Source organism: Lucilia cuprina, chromosome 6, assembly GCF_022045245.1.
Source record: "Lucilia cuprina isolate Lc7/37 chromosome 6, ASM2204524v1, whole genome shotgun sequence".
Classification (NCBI taxonomy): Eukaryota; Metazoa; Arthropoda; class Insecta; order Diptera; family Calliphoridae; genus Lucilia; species Lucilia cuprina.
In genome coordinates, this window is record NC_060954.1 from 1,216,133 (window position 1) to 1,234,836 (window position 18,704).

General features: G+C 27.1%; 1 long non-coding RNA gene across 4 annotated transcripts in view; it reads right to left on the reverse strand.

The window, feature by feature from the left end:
• Positions 1-859: 859 nt before the first annotated feature.
• LOC124420707 overlaps positions 860-18,704 on the reverse strand; it is a 19,921-nt gene continuing 2,076 nt past the window's right edge. For all 4 annotated transcript variants that reach the window (XR_006941315.1, XR_006941312.1, XR_006941313.1 and 1 more), the window contains exons 2-3: positions 14,609-14,763; positions 860-979 (exon numbers count right to left, since the gene is read on the reverse strand). This is a non-coding gene — a long non-coding RNA (uncharacterized LOC124420707). The remainder of the gene's footprint in view (positions 980-14,608; positions 14,764-18,704) is intronic.

Below are 18,704 nucleotides of genomic sequence, written 5' to 3' on the forward strand. Positions count from 1 at the left end.
CATTATTATGAATGGAATTTTTATTTTAACCGATCCTATTTGAAACCTATGGAATTCAAAATTTTAAAACTTAAACTTAGTTTTTAAGTTTAGACTAGGTCACAGGCTAGCATAATATATTGTCTAATCTACAGAGTAGTCTAGTCTATAGTTAAGTCTATAGTCTAGCCTATATTCTAGTCCATAGTCTAGTATATTGTCTAGTCTATAGTCTAGTCTATATTCTAATCCATAGTTTAGTCCATAGTCTAGTCTATAGTCTAGTCTAGTCCAGTCTACTCTATATTCAAGTACATAGTCTAGTCTATAGACTTGTCTATAGACTAGACTATAGACTACGCTATAGTCTAGACTATAGACTGTACTATAGTCTAGACTATAGACAACGCTATAGTCTAGACTATAGACTACACTATAGTCTAGACTATAGACTACACTATAGTCTAGACTAGTCTATAGTCTAGTCTATAGTCTAGTCTATAGTCTAGTCTATAGTCTAGTCTATAGTCTAGTCTATAGTCTAGTCTATAGCCTAGTCTATAGTCTAGTCTATAGTCTAGTCTATAGTGTAGTCTATAGTCTAGTCTATAGTCTAGTCTATAGTCTAGTCTATAGTCTAGTCTATAGTCTAGTCTATAGTCTAGTCTATTGTCTAGTCTGAAGTCTAGTCTATAGTCTAATCTATAGTCTAGTCTATAGTCTAGTCCATAGTCTAGTCCATAGTCTAATCTATTATCTGATCTTAAGTATAATCTATAATCTAGTCTACAATCTAGTCTATAGTCAATTTTATAGTCTATTCCATAGTTATTTAGCCCTTAGTGTAGTCCATAGTCTTTAAAACAGTGAAAACCTTAAAATTTTTTACCAGTTGGCAATGTTTAAATTGCAAAAATATTTAACAAAATTTTTTAATTTCATTTCAGTACTCACCATCAGGAGGTAAATAATCTTGGCATAGACCATAAGCTGTAGTAACCTGTAAGTAGATAAACATAATTTTAAATATTTTTTTATGAAAAATTCTTGAAACTTTAGAATAATATTAATTTAGAATTTAAACCCTTCCAAATAATAAAGACCCTAGATGGAAAATAATTATGTTAATTTTTTTTTATATTTTATTCAAAAAAATCTCATATCTACAACTAATAGAAACACCATTTCTTCCTTTTTCGTCTTTCTTTTACCATAATATTTGTAAATGTTCATGCGATAATCACCAGGCCTCAAATACGCCGGTATACCTTTTGTTTCCAAACGCATATTACGTACATAATAACGGCCCTAAAAGATATTAAATTTGATTTATTTTATCTGTTACATTAAACCTAAAACTTACTATAGGCACTGGACAATTTTCCATTAGGTTGCCATATTTTAAAATATTTCTAAACCAAATGCGTATTAAATTTTCCCGAAATCGTTCATTTAGTACTTTACACATTTCAAAATCTTGGTAAAATAAAGTTTGGTACTTTTTGGAATTATCAATTTTGATTTGGGTCTCAATATTGATACGCAAACCATAGTTTAGAATGCGTATAGTGGTTATGTCCACATTTAGAGTACCTTGATCTACAGAAGTTGTAGCATTGCTAAAATATTTTGCATTATACTTCAACTGCGCCTGGGAGAAGTTCATAAAACGGTCTAGTGGGGGGGCGAAAAAAGAAGAGATTTTTAAAAGTTTCACATAAAAATTCCCAAACTTACTCAATAAATTGTCAGCTTTAACGTGTTTCATTAACATGTCGGACCAAATAAAAATTAACAATATGAATAGAGCTGATCTAATCATTTTTTATTTTATTTTTCGTCTACAAAATTTACTTTGTATTTAGTTTCAATGTTGTTTATCAAATGTTTAACATTTTTGTTTTAACTGCCAACAAAAAACATAATAAATCAAATTTGCATTTAAAGGTGTATTGATTTTATTTTATTTTTTTATGCGCCCTACTGTGGGCAGTGAAAGTTACAAATCAATGTGTATTAATTTCACAGCAGTTTATTTTAATGTTTAAATTTGTCTTTAATTGTGATTTAATCTGGATTTAGCTTTTGAGACAATGGGTGGGCGATCTGCGCTATGTTTTCATAAATTGTCTTAAATTACTTGGTCGTTTGACATTGGCTTGTCTTCACTCTTACAAGTGTTAGAAACTGGTGGATTAACATATGTATCTGGCCGAGATCATCGCTTTTGAATGTGAATAAAGGTTTTTTTGAATTTGTAATAAAGTGTTGGCATTTGACGCCCGTGGTTTAAGTTTTTAATTAAATATTTAGTATTGAGCAATTTTTTTTGAGAGTTTAGCTTTATTGATAAATAGTTTTGATGATTTGAAATCTATTGCAGAATTGTTTTTCTATTACTAACTATATTGTTGAAAATCTAGTTAAATTTTAAATTGAATTTATATTTTATTATTGATTTAATAATAGAATAATAGTGAAAGTTTGTAAAGTTTTTATAATCACTACCGTAGACTAAACTCTAGTTAAGTCTAAAAAATAGAACCCAAAAATCGACCATAATCAATATAGATAAGACTATAGAAAAGACTATAGACTAGTTTATAGATTAGACTATGGGCAAGACTATAGAGAAGACTATTGACAAGACTATAGACTAGATTATAGACTAGACTATAGGCTAGACTATAGGCTATAATATAAACTAGGCTATAAACTAGACTATAAACTAGACTATAGACTAGACTATAAACTAGACTATAGACTAGACTATAGACTAGACTATAGACTAGACTATAGACTAGACTAAAGACTAGACTATATACTAGACTATAGACTAGACTATAGCCTAGACTATAGACTAGACTAAAGACTAAACTATAGACTAGACTATAGACTAGACTATAGACTAGACTATAGACTAGACTATAGACTAGACTATAGACTAGACTATAGACTAGACTATAGACTAGACTATAGACTAGACTATAGACTAGACTATAGACTAGACTATAGACTAGACTATAGACTAGACTATAGACTAGACTATAGACTAGACTATAGAATAGACTATAGACTAGACTATAGACTAGACTTAAGACTAGACTTAAGACTAGACTTAAGACTAGACTTAAGACTAGACTTAAGACTAGACTGTAGACTTTGTATAAACTATACTATAGACAGACTATAGACTAGACTATATACTAGACTATATACTAGACTATAAACTAAACTATAAACTACACTTTTATCTTGACAAAAGATAGTACTCTATCCCAGTCTATACTTAAAATCAAACTATTTTACAAACTAAAAAAACAGTTCAATTACCGTTAAATGTTAAACCATTAAAAAAGTAAAAATACCCTCTTCCTTAATCAAATTAAGGTTGTTTTTCCAAAATCGTTCATGGTTACTTAAATACTCCATTAAAATGCCTGCTGCCCCTTATAGGGGTAATTAAAATTCGTTATTGCGTATACATGTTTCAATTACTTTGTTTTAACTTAAATAATTTATTATTGGTTTTATTGAGTTTTAATTTTTTTTATATAAATTTTTTATTACAAGTAACATTAATTGAAAAAGTCATTAGTAAAAACAACAATTTATATTAATATATTTTTTTATTTTTGGTCAATTCCGGCCTATTATTAATGAGATAATATAACATTCTGTCATTACAGTTAGTTGGAAATTGCTAAAAAAATCGATTTATAAATTTAGTGCAAATCGAGTGGAATGATTTTTAAAGGTTTTTTGTTTCGAAAAATATTGCATCGTTATTATTTAAGGGGACAATGAACTTTGTTAGTAGATTGTTTCAAGTGAATTTGTTGTACTTAGGAGCAAAAAATTTACTGTGTAGAGTTATAGCCTGAAAAATATATTTCCTTTGCTGGTTCTATGTTTTTCCTAGACCCAGTAAAAGAACATTCTAATTTCTAGAGTTTGGGTTACAATTTGATATGACACGTGCCAACCATTCGTTTTTTTAGTTTAATTGACGTCACTAGCCCTGATGTTTCATAATTGCTCTCCAAATATTGAAAAAAAAACAACTACAACAACAGCCACTAATGACAGCATATCAAAAATCAATTAAATAAATACTAAAATATTAACTACTCAATAGACTGACTGACTTCCTTCATTATTAAATTTATTTAGTTTTTTTTTATTTTGTATATTTTAACTACTATTTATTTTGAATTTAGTTGTTAAAGTTTGCACGACCACTTCATAAAATATTTAAATAGTTTTTAACAAATTTATTTCTGTTTGACATTAATTGCTCCTTATAGAGACAAATAAGTAGAAAAAAAATGTCTTCAAATAAAATATGCAGCAAAACAAATAATTTTCAAATACATATTATTCAAAATTTGTCTCCAAACGTTGTCAAATTTGTAAGCAGAAGCCAAAGCTTAGTCTTTAAAATTGCTGCATCATCATCAACATCATTTTGTATGTCATCAACGTCATTTCTGTAGTCATCAATATTGCAAAACTGTCGGCTAATTGAGTTGTTAGCCACCACTCTGCCACACTAAAGCAACCAACTAACAAACGAATCAACCAACAAACCAACCAATCAACCAACAACCATCACACTGGTCATACATTCCGTCTTCCATAAACTTCTTTTTTTTTTTGTTTTTTTTTTAAGTTCGTCTTCTATCATCATGTTGAGGACAACCGTCAGTAGCAATGATGTCAATTGTAGCAAATATATATATAATTTTTTTAAAGCAAAAGAAAATAGAGTGAGCAAAGAAAAAAAATTAATGTCAATTTGTAACGAATATTATAATTGACGTTTGAAAATGTCACGTAGTTTTTCGTTCTTTAACGAGAACATTTCGTACGTGTTCTTCGTTAGTTAGTTAAGTCGTTTTCAAGTGTCTAATGTATTTTGTTTTTTTTGTTATTATGTAACTTTAGACATTTGATTAAATTTTGACAGGAACTTAGTGAAGACTAAATTTTATGGTATAGGTTAATATGTATACAAAGTTGCACACAATGGAATGCAATTGGATCAAGATAAACATTTCAGGTGAAATTTGAAATATTTATTTACTCTCTATTAACCATTTGAGACACTATTACGATACAATTTTTACTGAGGATAAGGAAAAATCTGTATTTCTAGTTGGTATCAAGTCGTTTATCAAATAGAAATCGACTGAAGAATTTTAAACCACTAATTCTCTATAATCTTTTTTGGATCTTCTCGTAAAGAATTAGACATTTTTAGCTAACATATTTGACCTTTGATAGAATCGTAAAAGATTTCTTGTATCAAGGATACAAAGAATACAATAAATTCCTAATATTTTATTCGATATTCTCTTTCAAGTCTTTTTGATGCAAAGTAGTTTTTTTCAGAAATTATATTTATATTATGCGATCCTGTGGAGCAGCAAAATGCAGTGAGCTTACAAATGAGCTCTCTTGTACTGTTTTTTCCCTTTCGTATGTTTGCTCACACATGCATAAAAAACCAGCAGAACCAATCATAAAAGTTATTTTTTACTCTCTGCCTTTCTCTGTTGTAGAGTTAAGTTCATAACACTCTTTAAAGATATTCTCTTTGAGAGCTTTAATAACTGAAAAAAACTCACTATAACAAGATTTTAGTTCACTTATTAACTTTACCCGAAAGACGTGAATCTAATCGAAAATTTGATTCTACACATAAAGCAAACTCGCTTCATTCTCTCGGAGCGATATTGTGAGCTATGACAGTATCTGAATTATCTTTGTGATCTTCAAAAGGCTGTGAACAATAGTATAATGAAATTTTCGAGAACTTTTAACGATCAGTTTTTTTACTTTATTCTGAAGTTCTAGAGAGATATTTGGATTGAGCAATTGAATTATAGGTTGAAATTAATGATGTAGTTGATAAAGAAGATGAATTATCAATACGACTCCGATCGAAAAATTTGATTTTACATTATGACTTTAAAGTTTAAACTAATGATCGTTGTACCCCTAAGCACATAAAGCAAACTCCCTTCATTCTCTCGGAACGATCTTGGAAATTAGGGTAATGCTATAATAATTTTGAAACTTGTGATAATATCTGAATTCTCTATATGATCTCCAAGAGTCTGTGGACAATATTATAATGACAATATATCTATTGTGATTTTTTTTCCCTTTTTCCAGTTCTTTTGTTGAGAACTTTTAATAATCAGTTCGTTTGTTCGAAAGTTCTAGAAAGATATTTGGATTGATCAATTGAATTATGGGTTGAAATTAATAAAATAGTTAAATTATCAATACGATTCTGATCCTTATTTTCAGTTTTTGATTTTTGTTGAGAACTTTAACGATCAGTTCTTTTATTTTGTGTGATAGTTCTAGAGAGATATTTGATTTGATCAATTTCTTGACGATTTTATATACATAAAATCAGATGAATTATCAACGTCATTATGGTAAGACTTTATGATTGTACGATCATGATCAAGATCGATCAATTAAGGGATCTTAAAGAATTTATCTTTCTGTAATTGACAAACTAGTAACCATTGATCAACTTCGAAGAAAGGGTGGTGTTGAACTAAGTTCAAAAAATAATCACTGGTTTTTGCTAAATAACCTGCAATTTTGCAATATTAGATACTATTTGGGGAATTTTGTTACCCTGTATTCGAATAACTAAACATTTCCTAAAAGTTTTTACAAAATGTTTATATAACTTTTGTCATTTACTTTGTATTTATGCGAAATTTTTATTACATAAAAATAAATTTTTCACACAAATTTATTAAACGATAGTGAGTTTTTTTCGCGCCGCTAAATTGACAACATCGATTAGTAAAATAAATTGACAATATTTTATAAAATCACACACATGTGCGCGTAAAATGTATACAATGATAATAAACATGTACAAATAAAAAAAAAAATGTTAATAAAAAATATTGTAATTTTTGTGTGGCACAAAGAACGATGATCGTACAGAGCGTGCAACATATTACAACAAATGGCAGGCCAAGTAAAGCACAACAAAAGCAAGCTTGATTTTATACGTTCAACACACACTGTTATTATTGTTGGCGTCACCAGAGCAAAGTAATAAAACAAGGAGACGGACAGACGGACAAAAGCTCTTTTTTTTTGTAAGTCATACACGATCAATCGATCTCTTTAAACGTAAAACAGTGCGTCTAATCCTAATAAAATTACCAGGCAGGCAACACGACTTAAACAGCCACAGCTACTTACTAGACACTCACTTCACAGACACCAACTGCAAGCAGGCAGCAATAACGAAAAAAATAAATAGAAAAAATGTAAAATGATAATGATGATGATGATGACGACATCTAAGTATTTACCAGGGAACCAACAAACGAATGAATGGTTTGGATTGGATTGGATAGATGGATGAATGTTTATAATGTAGATTTTCTTTCATTTTTACACGTCAACGTCGTCGTTATTCGCTGTCATTGCAGCTTAAAATTTATCAGCAAATTAATAACGTTGTTTTACATACAAACACACTAGGACTAGGAAAACAACAACTACAACAACGAGGTCTACGAGGTATGTTGCATGTATAACTGAGTGATTTGGCTGCATCACGTAGCAGTTGAAAACGAGTGTTAGCTGCAGTAGTTGTACACTGTCTAACACTACAACATTCTTTAAATAGTTGCAACAAAACATTGTGGTAGGCAATGCAAATTTACACACACATACATACACACACTTACTCTATCTTACATTAGATGAATCATTTGAGAAAATGTTTGAGCTTTATTTAGCTGACAGTGGACACTGACTGACTAACTAACTGACTGTGAGTACTTGTGTTTGCTTGGCTGCCTCCACACTGGTCAGTTGTTTGTTCATTTTCACTTTAATATGACAAAAGCAAAAAAAAAAAAAAAAACACAAAAAACAACAACAACAATAACAAATTAAACTAATCTCTTTCACATCATTTCCTAAACATGTTTTTAATAAGTTTTTATATAATTTAATTAAGTTTTTCTCTCTTTCACACTCTCCCTCTCCCTCTCTCCTTCTGCTTTTCTTTCTATTTGTTGTTCGTATCACATGATAATCTCGTCTACAAGCTGAACGATTAAATGTATGGATATGTGATAATTGGATGATTAGTATCTGGTGAGGATTAGCAAACAGTAAAAAAAAACATGAACTAAGTTGCTTTTACGAATATTTGATGCGATTCTTTAGCTGCTTAGTGCTGCAGACATGTTTAATGCGAAAGGACATTGTGAGACTGGGAATATATGGCAAGATGATGGGGATGTTGCGCAACCATGTTATTGTTCAATGTATTTAATTGTGTTTAATGTTTCATATGAATATTGATAAAAGATTTATCTAGTAAGTAAATTTTGTTGAGTAAAATTTGCTATAAAGATTATTTCTTTGTACAAATTGTTTTGTTGGCAAAGGAGAGGGAGGATGTTAAATGGTTTAAAAACTGATTTTTTCTTGGCATAAAATAGCATTTTTAAAGCTTAAGAAGTGAATGAAAAGTGATAAAAATTTTTAAAGTCAAAACTTTTCCTTAACAAACTAAATTTGAAATTAAAGAGAAACTTTTATTTTTGCTTAGAGAAGGAATTTTTGTCTTAGAAAACTCGACATGTTTTTAAATATAAATGAATAAAAATATGTTTTTTACTGAAAACTGTTCTATCGCCCAATAGACATTATTCAGTTGAGTCACTGTCTTCTCACTAAAAACCTATTTTTTCTCTAAAAATTTCAAATTTGAACAGAATCTCAACAGGTTTAAAAGATTCACTTGTTGCAGATTTTTGAGACAGGCTTCACTGCCTTTTCAACCAATGTTTGCATTTTAACGAAAAAATTTAAAATTTAAAAATAAAATAATGTAAAATTTCATTTCGTTAAAAAACTGATATTTCACTGTTTTTAATTTAAATTCTGTTTTCTTGCTAAAAAACCAAACTTTTCTCTTAAAACTGAATTTTTTCTAAAAAATTTTTTTTTTTAGAAAAAAAAACTGACAAAACCTACCAAAAAAATTAATTTTTTTCTTTGAAATAAAAAAAAGTTTTCAAACATTCATGTCGTCAAAAAAAAAAACTGACCTTTTACTGTTTTTCTTTTGAATCCAATTTTCTATGCTAAAAACAAAACTTTTTTTAAAAACTGCTTTTTTATTAAATCAGATTTTTTTAAGAAAAAAACTGACAAAAAAATCTTTTTATACTAAAAAATCTCTTTTTTAATGAAAAGCTGATTTTACATTGAAAAACTGACTTTTCTTTCAAATATACTTTTAACTGAATAAAATATTATTATTTAATTTGATTTTAAATTGGAAACTGACTTTTTATTGAAAAACTTAGTTTTCACTGAAAAACTGATCTTTCGGAAAACTGATCTTCCACCGAAATACAGTTTTTTTTTAAAGAAAACTGTTTTATTTTATGAGAAACTGATTCTTACACTCAACTTACTTTTTCCTAAAAAAACTGATGTTTCGTTGGTAAACTGATCTTCCACTGAAATACTTTTTGTAAAGAAAACTGTCTTAATCTCTAAAAAACCAAATTTTACACTGAAAATTTGATTTTATATTGAAAACTGTCTTTTTACTGGAAAAATTACTTTCATTGAAAACTGATCTTCCACAGAAATGCTGCTTTTTTTTAAAGAAAACTGTCTTATTTAACAAGAAACTGATTTTTACTCTGAAAATTGGATTTTAGCTTAAAAACTGATTTCTCATTGAAAAACTAATCTTTCGCTGGAAAACTGATCTTCCACTGAAATGCTGTTTTTTAAAGAAAACTGTCTTATTTTTACACTGAAAATTGAATTTTAACTTGAAAACTGACCTCCAATTAAAATAAATACTTTTCAATGAAAAACTGATCTTCCGCTGAAAACCTAATATTCCACTGAAATACTTTTTTAAGAAAACTGTCTTATTCTACGAGAAACAAGATTTTAGCTTGAAAACTGACTTCGCATTGAAAAACTTATTTTCCCCCGAAAAACTGATGCAACGCTGGAAATCTTATCTTTCACTGAAACACTTTTTTTATGGAAAAGTGTCTTATTCCATGAATATCTGATTTTTACTCTGAAAATGAGATTTTAGCTTGAAAAATTAATTTTCCATGAAAAACTGACTATTACCTGAAAAACTGATATTTTGCTGGAAAACTGATCTTTCACTGAAATACTTTTTTTTATAAAAAACTAACATATTAGTAATAAAAATTGACTTCTAAACGTTAAAAGAGATTATTCTGAAAAACTGACTAAAAACTGACTTTTTAACTGAAAAGCTGATTTTTCACTTAAATTGACTTTTATTTATTTTAATTTGAACCAATTTTTTTAATGTAAAATCATTGAAAAATTTTCAATAAAAAACTGATTACTCATTAAAAACTGACTTTTCTTTAAAAAACTGCCGACATTTTTTCTTTGTAAAAACACTTAAAAAATTTTAATAAAAAATTTATTTCTCTTTAAAAGTTTAAAAAAACTAAGAAAAACTGCCCGTTTAGCGAAAAACTGATTTGTTATTGAAAAACTGACGTTTTTAATAAAATATTATATTACACACTAAAAGGATTTACACTGGAAAACCCTTCACTGACAAATTTACATTTTATTAAAAAACAGTTTTTCCCAGAAAAACTGACATTATAAGTGATAAACACTGAGTTTTTATCAAAAAACTGATTTCTTATTAATAAAAGGATTTGTTTTTGGTAAAACTCACTAAAAACTGTCATTGAAAATGAAATTCCGCTAAAAAATTACTTTTCATTAAAAAAATTGATTTCTCGCTACTAACTTTTTATTGTAAAACTCACATAAAAACTGACTACTATAAAAACATAATTTGTTTAGAAATAATTTTTTTCTAAAAAAAACTGACTTAACTAAAAGAAAACAGATTTTGCACTGATTTCTCTTTAAAAAAAAAACTGACTTTTAACTTGAAAAACCGGTTTTGCATGTGAATTCCTAATAAAAAACTGCTTTTTAAATGTAAACTGTAAAACTGCTTCTTCACTATTAAACTGCCTATTAATTAAAAATCTTACTTTTCATAGTAAAATTCTCTTTTCGTTAAAAAAGTTACTGATTATCCAAACAAATTTAAATTTGCTTTTAATTTTAGTTTGTTTTGGCCCACAGATGGTATGAGTAATTTCTATTAAATTTATTTGCTTCTTTGTAGTTGTATTGTAACGTTGTTTTTAGGATCCAATTTGTGTTTTGAAAATCTAATTTAAAGCCATACTGAATAAGTTTAACTTGTATTTAAAGAATTAATTTTGAATTTTAACCGAATTTCCTTAAAACAAAGGAAAATCATAAAAGGACTACGGAAGGTATGAGTAATATTTTTCTTAAAAAAAATCAAATTTAAATTTTCTTCAAATTGCAAAATAATTCTATTACGAAAACCTGTGATTAGCCTAAATTAATTACATTAGCTTTTACGGTAGCTAATCTCTGATCCTGTTGTAGCGCCTATGAAATTTGATCAAGTGACCGGCTACAGCAGCACACAACTTAAATACGGACACATATACACATGAATTTAATAAACTCATAAACATTTTTATAGATTAATCTTAATCCACAGCTGTCGATAAAGACAAAATTATGCATAAAACAAAAAATTTTGAAAAAAAATAAATAAATAATAAATAGTGGAAAATGTTGTTGAAAGTTTAAGCCACCGGTAATCGCCAGTGAGTGGATGAGTGAGTTCATTACAGTGGACTAGAAAATATTAATAAATTATTATATTTGAGAAAAAAAGAACAAAAATCAAACAGCAGCAACAGCAATGCTGTTGTATTATGTTTGACTGGGTGTTAATATTGTTGTGAACATGCAACTTAAACGAAAGGCCTCACCAAAATAATAAGTGTTGAATTACGGGTGTGTATGTCTGAAACAATAAGTATCTATGTAGGTATGTAGTAGTTAACTACTCCTAAAAAAATGTTTGTCTTTGTACATATGTAAATAATAATTGTGTAATTTCCTGCAAGCATGAAGTCTGTTTAACAGAAGATTGTTTTGTTGCATTATTTGTTTTTTTCTTTGAAAACTTAATAATCCTTATTTAGCATAAACTCACGCAATCATAGCAAGTAAATCGATATGGAAATATATATGGAAAATATTGCATTTTAAGTTTCAATATATTATTAAATTACAAACACTTGTTTGCTGCTGAAAAAAGTAAAAAATACTTCACACCTTTGCTGAATGTCTGTTTCAATGTTTATTTGTCTGTCTGTCTGTTCGAGTGTGACATCTGCTAATTTTAGTGATATTTAACGCTTAATAAATATGTTTATAAAAAGTTTTTTTATTTTTGTTATTTTTGCAGCATAAAATAAATTTTATAAATTCCATGATTTAATCGCTAAAAAACAAGTTTTCATAATTTATTTACAATAATAAAAAAAGTGCAAGAAATATTACAAATATCTCTATTAATTTCAAATGAAACAAATTGTCTAAAATTTATTACTCAGCTATCAGGTTAAAAAATTAAAATATTTTAATTGAAATAAATTAAAATTATTTAAATAAAAATTTTTGAAAATTAAAATCTTATTTACAAAAACTGTTCAATAAAATGATAAAATTTTCTAATTTTCTATTGACTTTCTGCTGAAAAGCCAACAAAACTGACTCTTCACTGAATAACTGACTTTTAGTTGGCAAACGGATTTCTCTCTGACAAACTTACTGTGCATTAAAGATCATAATTTATTGATTTCAAAAGATCAAAAGAGTAAATTCTCACTAAAAAACTGACTTTTCCTAGAAAAACTGATTTTTAAGTGAAAAAGAAAATTTATCTGTGAAAAACTGATTACTCAGTTTAAAACTAAGCTTTCAATGAAAAATGTTGTTTTACAAAAGAAAAACAGATTCACAGATAAACTAAGTTTTACTAAAAAACTGACTTCCTATTTGAAAAAAATATATATTTTTCACTGAAAAACTGTCTTTGAATAAGAAACATTTTGTTTGGTTATAAACGAATTAGTCATTCAAGAACTGAGTTTTCACTGTCATCATAAAACAGACTGAAAACTCTGATTTTAACCAATAAAACTAACTGATCTTTTTTTTTTTTTAAAAACTGACTTGTGATAAAAAATAAAAATAAATTTTTTTCATCAAAAAACTTATTTTTCATTAAAAACGTTGTTTTTTATTTGACCTTTCACTGAAAAGCTGAAATTTCCGAGAAAAACTGTCTTTCATTAAAAGAAAATGATTTCATTGAAAAACTGACTTTTAAGTGACAACTAACTTTTCAAAGAACTTTCTATTGAAAGGAGAAAATCTGATTGAAAAACTGACTGAAAACTCACACTAACTAACTAACTAACTAACTAACTAACTAACTAACTAACTAACTAACTAAATAATTAACTAAATAACTAAATAACTAAATAACTAAACAACTAAATAACTAAATAACTAAATAACTAAATAACTAAATAACTAAATAACTAAATAACTAAATAACTAAATAACTAAATAACTAAATAACTAAATAACTAAATAACTAAATAACTAAATAACTAAATAACTAAATAACTAAATAACTAAATAACTAAATAACTAAATAACTAAATAACTAAATAACTAAATAACTAAATAACTAAATAACTAAATAACTAAATAAGTAAATAACTAAATAGCTAAATAACTAAATAACTAAATAACTAAATAACTAAATAACTAAATAACTAAATAACTAAATAATTAAATAAATAAATAACTAAATAACTAAATAACTAAATAACTAAATAACTACCTAACTAACTAACTAACTAACTAACTAACTAACTAATTAACTAACTAACCAACTAACTAACTACCTAACTAACCAACTAATTAACTAACTAACTAACGAATCAACTAACTAACTAACAAAGTAACTAACTAACCAACTAACTAACTAACCAAGTAACTAACTAACTAACTAACTAACTAACTAACTAACCATGTAACTAAATAACTAACTAACTACCTAACTAACTTACTTAAAACTGACTTTTCACTACAAATACTTATAAAACTAGTCTCATACATTGAATACTATTTTTGTACTCTACATCACTACAGTAGAAAGGGTTAACAAACATTTGTACTGACGTTTGTAACACACAAAGATATTGGTCCCTAAAGTATATCGATCGACACATCACTTTCTGAGTCCCCTCGTAATCATTGCCACAATTAAGTTTTATATAAGCATTAATGACACCGCTAATTTTTGTAATGATTTATCCTCTTTTTACCCTTGACCCCATACAAGCCCCCTTTGGAGAAATTCCTTCAACATTCAAAGTGGACATATATTTATCTGTATTGCAATAAAATGTATTATTTCCCCAATTTCTTTTGTAGATCAGCCCAAACTTTCTTAAAGTCTCTTTTAGAAAATCTGCTTTTCATGATGTAGGGTATCATATACTCATAAACTTTCCTATTTCTTTTAAACTGTTTATTTTACTTAATAACTTATACCAAATGCAAATAAATGAAATTATTTCTTAAAATAAAAAAAAATATATATATTAATACTCACATCGTATTTATTTGGCCTCATTGTACCCATTTATTTTGCATGTAATTTGGATTCGCATTCGGCTACGGTTTGAAAACTTTACCAGTCAACATTTAATTTTTTTTATTTTATTTAATTATTTTATATATTTTTATTTAATTATTTTATTACAGATGCTAATATAATTATGAATAATTTATTTATTTATTTTTATGTTATATTATTAATTTTAATTATTATGATTACTGTTGTTATTGTTGTTTATATAAATTTGATTTAATATTTATTTTATTTATTTTTAATTTTATTTAATTTTTATTTTATTTATAAATATTATTTTTATATTTCTATTTAAATTTATTTATTTTGTTTACTAAACAAAAAAAAAATAAAAATAATATTGATAAAAACGACAATAGATATTTGTGCAAGTGGAGATAGAATTGTTTAGGTAGTTGATATTATTTCTCCAAAGCTGCTAAATTAAAAAAACAAACAAAATAAATGCCTGACTGATCGAAAGAAAAATTAAACACTCTGCCAACATTTGTAAACGTTAGGCAGCGTAGAATGAATGATGAAGTGACTGAGTGAGTGAGTGACTGAAGTGTTTGAAAATAAATTTCATATTTCGTAAAATAAAAAATAACTAATATTCATTCTGCCATTAAATTGTTTATTTTGTCTAAAGGGTATAAAGGCAGCTGTCTTTGGTCGTACGTCTAAGCAGCATTTCGGCAAGCGTAAAAAAACTTTTGAAATTTTAATTTAAATATTTTTCTTTATAATACTTTTTTTAAATTTAAATTCCAAGCATTTTTAACATGAATTTTTGATTAAGTTTTCTTATTTAAACAATTAATTAAAATCAATAAATCAATTACTAAACAGGTTAAGTTAAAGAAGTAGGTATTTTATATGGGTTCCATGTTGGCTTAAAAACTGCTAATTTTTAAGTGCAAAAGAAGATTTATCCGAGAAAAGATGATTTTGCATTTTGATTTCTTGATTCAAAACTAAGCTTTGAATGAAAAAAGTAGTTTTACAAAAGGAAAAAAATTTCAATACATCAACTAAGTTTTACTAAAAAAACTGATTTTTAACTAAAAAACTGACTTAACTCAAATGGTGACCAATGAGGGCAGTGAAAGTTATTGCTGCAACTCTGCTGTAGTGTGATTGAGAATATTAATCTGCAAGTAGTTCAAAGAAAGAATTCTTCCCAACAAAAGTACAAGCAACAAAATCCCTTCATATTCTTAAGGAGAGTGTCTTATATTTTTGTTAAATATCTTTAAAAGCTGTATACAGTCATAGTCAGAAGTATTTACACAATTGAAATTTCAGTTTTAAATGAAATTAAACTTTATTTTGTAACTTTATTTCGTAGAACTTTAAAGAGTAACAAATATTGAATATCTTAATCAGCTTTTTTATAGTCATAGTCAGAAGTATTTACACAAAATAAGAAATTTCAGTTGTAAACGAAATAAAACTATATTTTGTAACTTTATTCAGTAGTACTTTTAAAAGTGACTCATATTTTTGATGAATATCTTTTACAGCTGTATACAGTCATAGTCAGGAGTATTTAAACAAAATTTGAAATTTATCTATAAATTTAATAAATAAAAGTGTATTAGATATTGTTTAAACTACTTATGTGACTTATTATGTTTTGGCAAAAATGAGAGAAATAGTTGATAAAATATTCCACTTTTTTCCTAGAAGAAAACTTTTCATTTAAATGAAAATTTCACAATTTAAAGATTTAACTAAGTGTGACAAAAATTAGGCCATAATTTAGCAGCTTAAAACAAAATATTACAATAAAATGACCTAGAAAACTGCAAGAAGAAGAAAAAAACTAAAACAACAATAAAAAAACTCATTGCAGTTTTTCAAGGGTATAAAAGATGAAGAAATAGTTAGTTTGTTCATATGTATTAAAATATAAATATTTCTATGGAAGTGAAAAATAAGTTCCGTGAGTTGGAAACCACTTCCGTAAATGAGTTTTATGGCAAAAAAAAAAGCAAATAAAGTTGCCACCTTTTTCCAACAAAAGCGTGACTAGCAGCTATAGTTCTTTTTGCAAAAATTTATTTTTAGTTGTTTTTTTTTTGTGTTTGTTTTTAAGCTGAAAATCCCAATAAGAATTAAATTTTCTTTTTTTTTGTGTGCTTTTTGTCTCTATTTAAAGGTTTTATTTGTTCTAAAGGGATTTAAATTAAAACGTTTTTATGTATTTTTCCGTTTAAGTACACAATCGTTGTATTATTCTTTGCTTGAATCCACTAAATATGGGTCAAAAGTATACACACAGTTGTGTTATACATTATATACAAATGTTGTTGTTGTAGTAGACCTTTTTGTTTTAATAGTAGTCATGTAATGTTTATTTTTTATAGGATTTTCTCATATATATTTTATTTTTGTTATTGCTTTACACAGTTGTTAAACTTTTTTCTTATAAATTTTTTTGTGTTTTTGAACTTTTTATTTGAATATTGTGTGCTGGGGCCATTCAAAAAAAAAAGGACAAAGAAATACTAAATTTTGAAAATCAATAAGGAACAACGAGCACATACACGCAATTCGGTCGATAGGTCAAACTGCCAATGGAAAATGTACAACCGATGAAGATAATGATGAGCAAGATAAAGAAGAAGGATATGTGAAGAGTGGGTAAAAAGGATATATTTAGAAAATATATATTTTTTTGTATAGAAAGTAGAATCATGTGTGTGCTGCAAGCACTCTAAACACTCTATAGACACATGCCACAATTACAAAATAAAATACACTTTATTAGTTATTCAACGGGCCTAATGAAGGAAATAAAAAAAAACACTAAAGAAGGTATATAATGATGATGATGATGACAATGACGTAGTATTAAAGACTTAAATGGCTTTAATGACATTAAATATTTCAATAAGAATGAACATTATAATTGTTCGTAATTCAAGCAGAACCAATTGTATTTTCTACAGTTTAATTGTATTGTATTTTGTTAAAATAAACCCACATCACTGACACTTACAACTCTCAACACTCTGTTTTCTTACACACACACACAAACACCACACACTTTTCTAGATTCGTATTGCTTTAAATGAAATATTATTTTATTACATTTAATTTTTTTTTAATATAAAATAGAAAAGAAGGATAAAACCACAACAACCACGTGAAAATGCCGGAAACAAAATCGATTGCCAGCCAGCAATAGCAGAAGAAAGCAATGTTTGTAATGGTGCGGTTTTTTTTACGAAATTCTTTTCAATACTTTTAGGGGTGAAACTTGAAACAACAGGCCACAGAGAGTGAGTGCAAGAGAGCGTGCTGACAAACACAAAACAGCTAGAAAATCAAAAGAGCTGTAAATTGTCAAACATTTTGTTTGAAAAACACTTTAACACTTGAAATCCCCCAAAAAGAAAACTATTTCCTTACAAAACCTTTTAAGAAAATCAAATTTTTTTAGGTTATAACCAAAAATTGCTTTTAATTTTATATTAAATTTTCTTAAATGCTGCTTAAATTAGCCTTAAATTCACGTTTTAGTTTAGTTAAGTGTATTTTTTTAAAACTCTACTTCCGTTGAGTTTTGAACCAGGAAATTGTGTTTAATTATCCAGATTTTGTTCTATTAGTTTTAACACCAAACGTGCCTTATCGCCTAAAATCGCTCAGTTTTTTATTTATACATTTTTTGTATATTTTTTTTAAAGGTTTTCTTTTTGCAAGCAGAAAAATTCACGTAATAATTGATTTGTATGTCACGAATGTCACAAGTGTCAAAATAAGATTTTTTGTTTCTCTGTTTTTTTCATTTCCTCTCTATCTCTCTTTCTCTAAGTTCTTTTAAATGTTTGTTTTAGCTGTTTTTGCTGTGCAGAAATGAGCCGACATTTAAATAGAGTTCTCAATGAGCTTTTACCCTCTTAAAAGGCAAGAGAAAAGGTCTAAAATCTCTCTAGTTGGAATGTTGGGGGAAACTTAGCAGAACTAGAACAGAACTAGAACAGAACTAGAAAAGAACTAGAACAGAACTAGAACAGAACTAGAATAGAACTAGAACAGAACTAGAACAGAACTAGAACAGAACTAG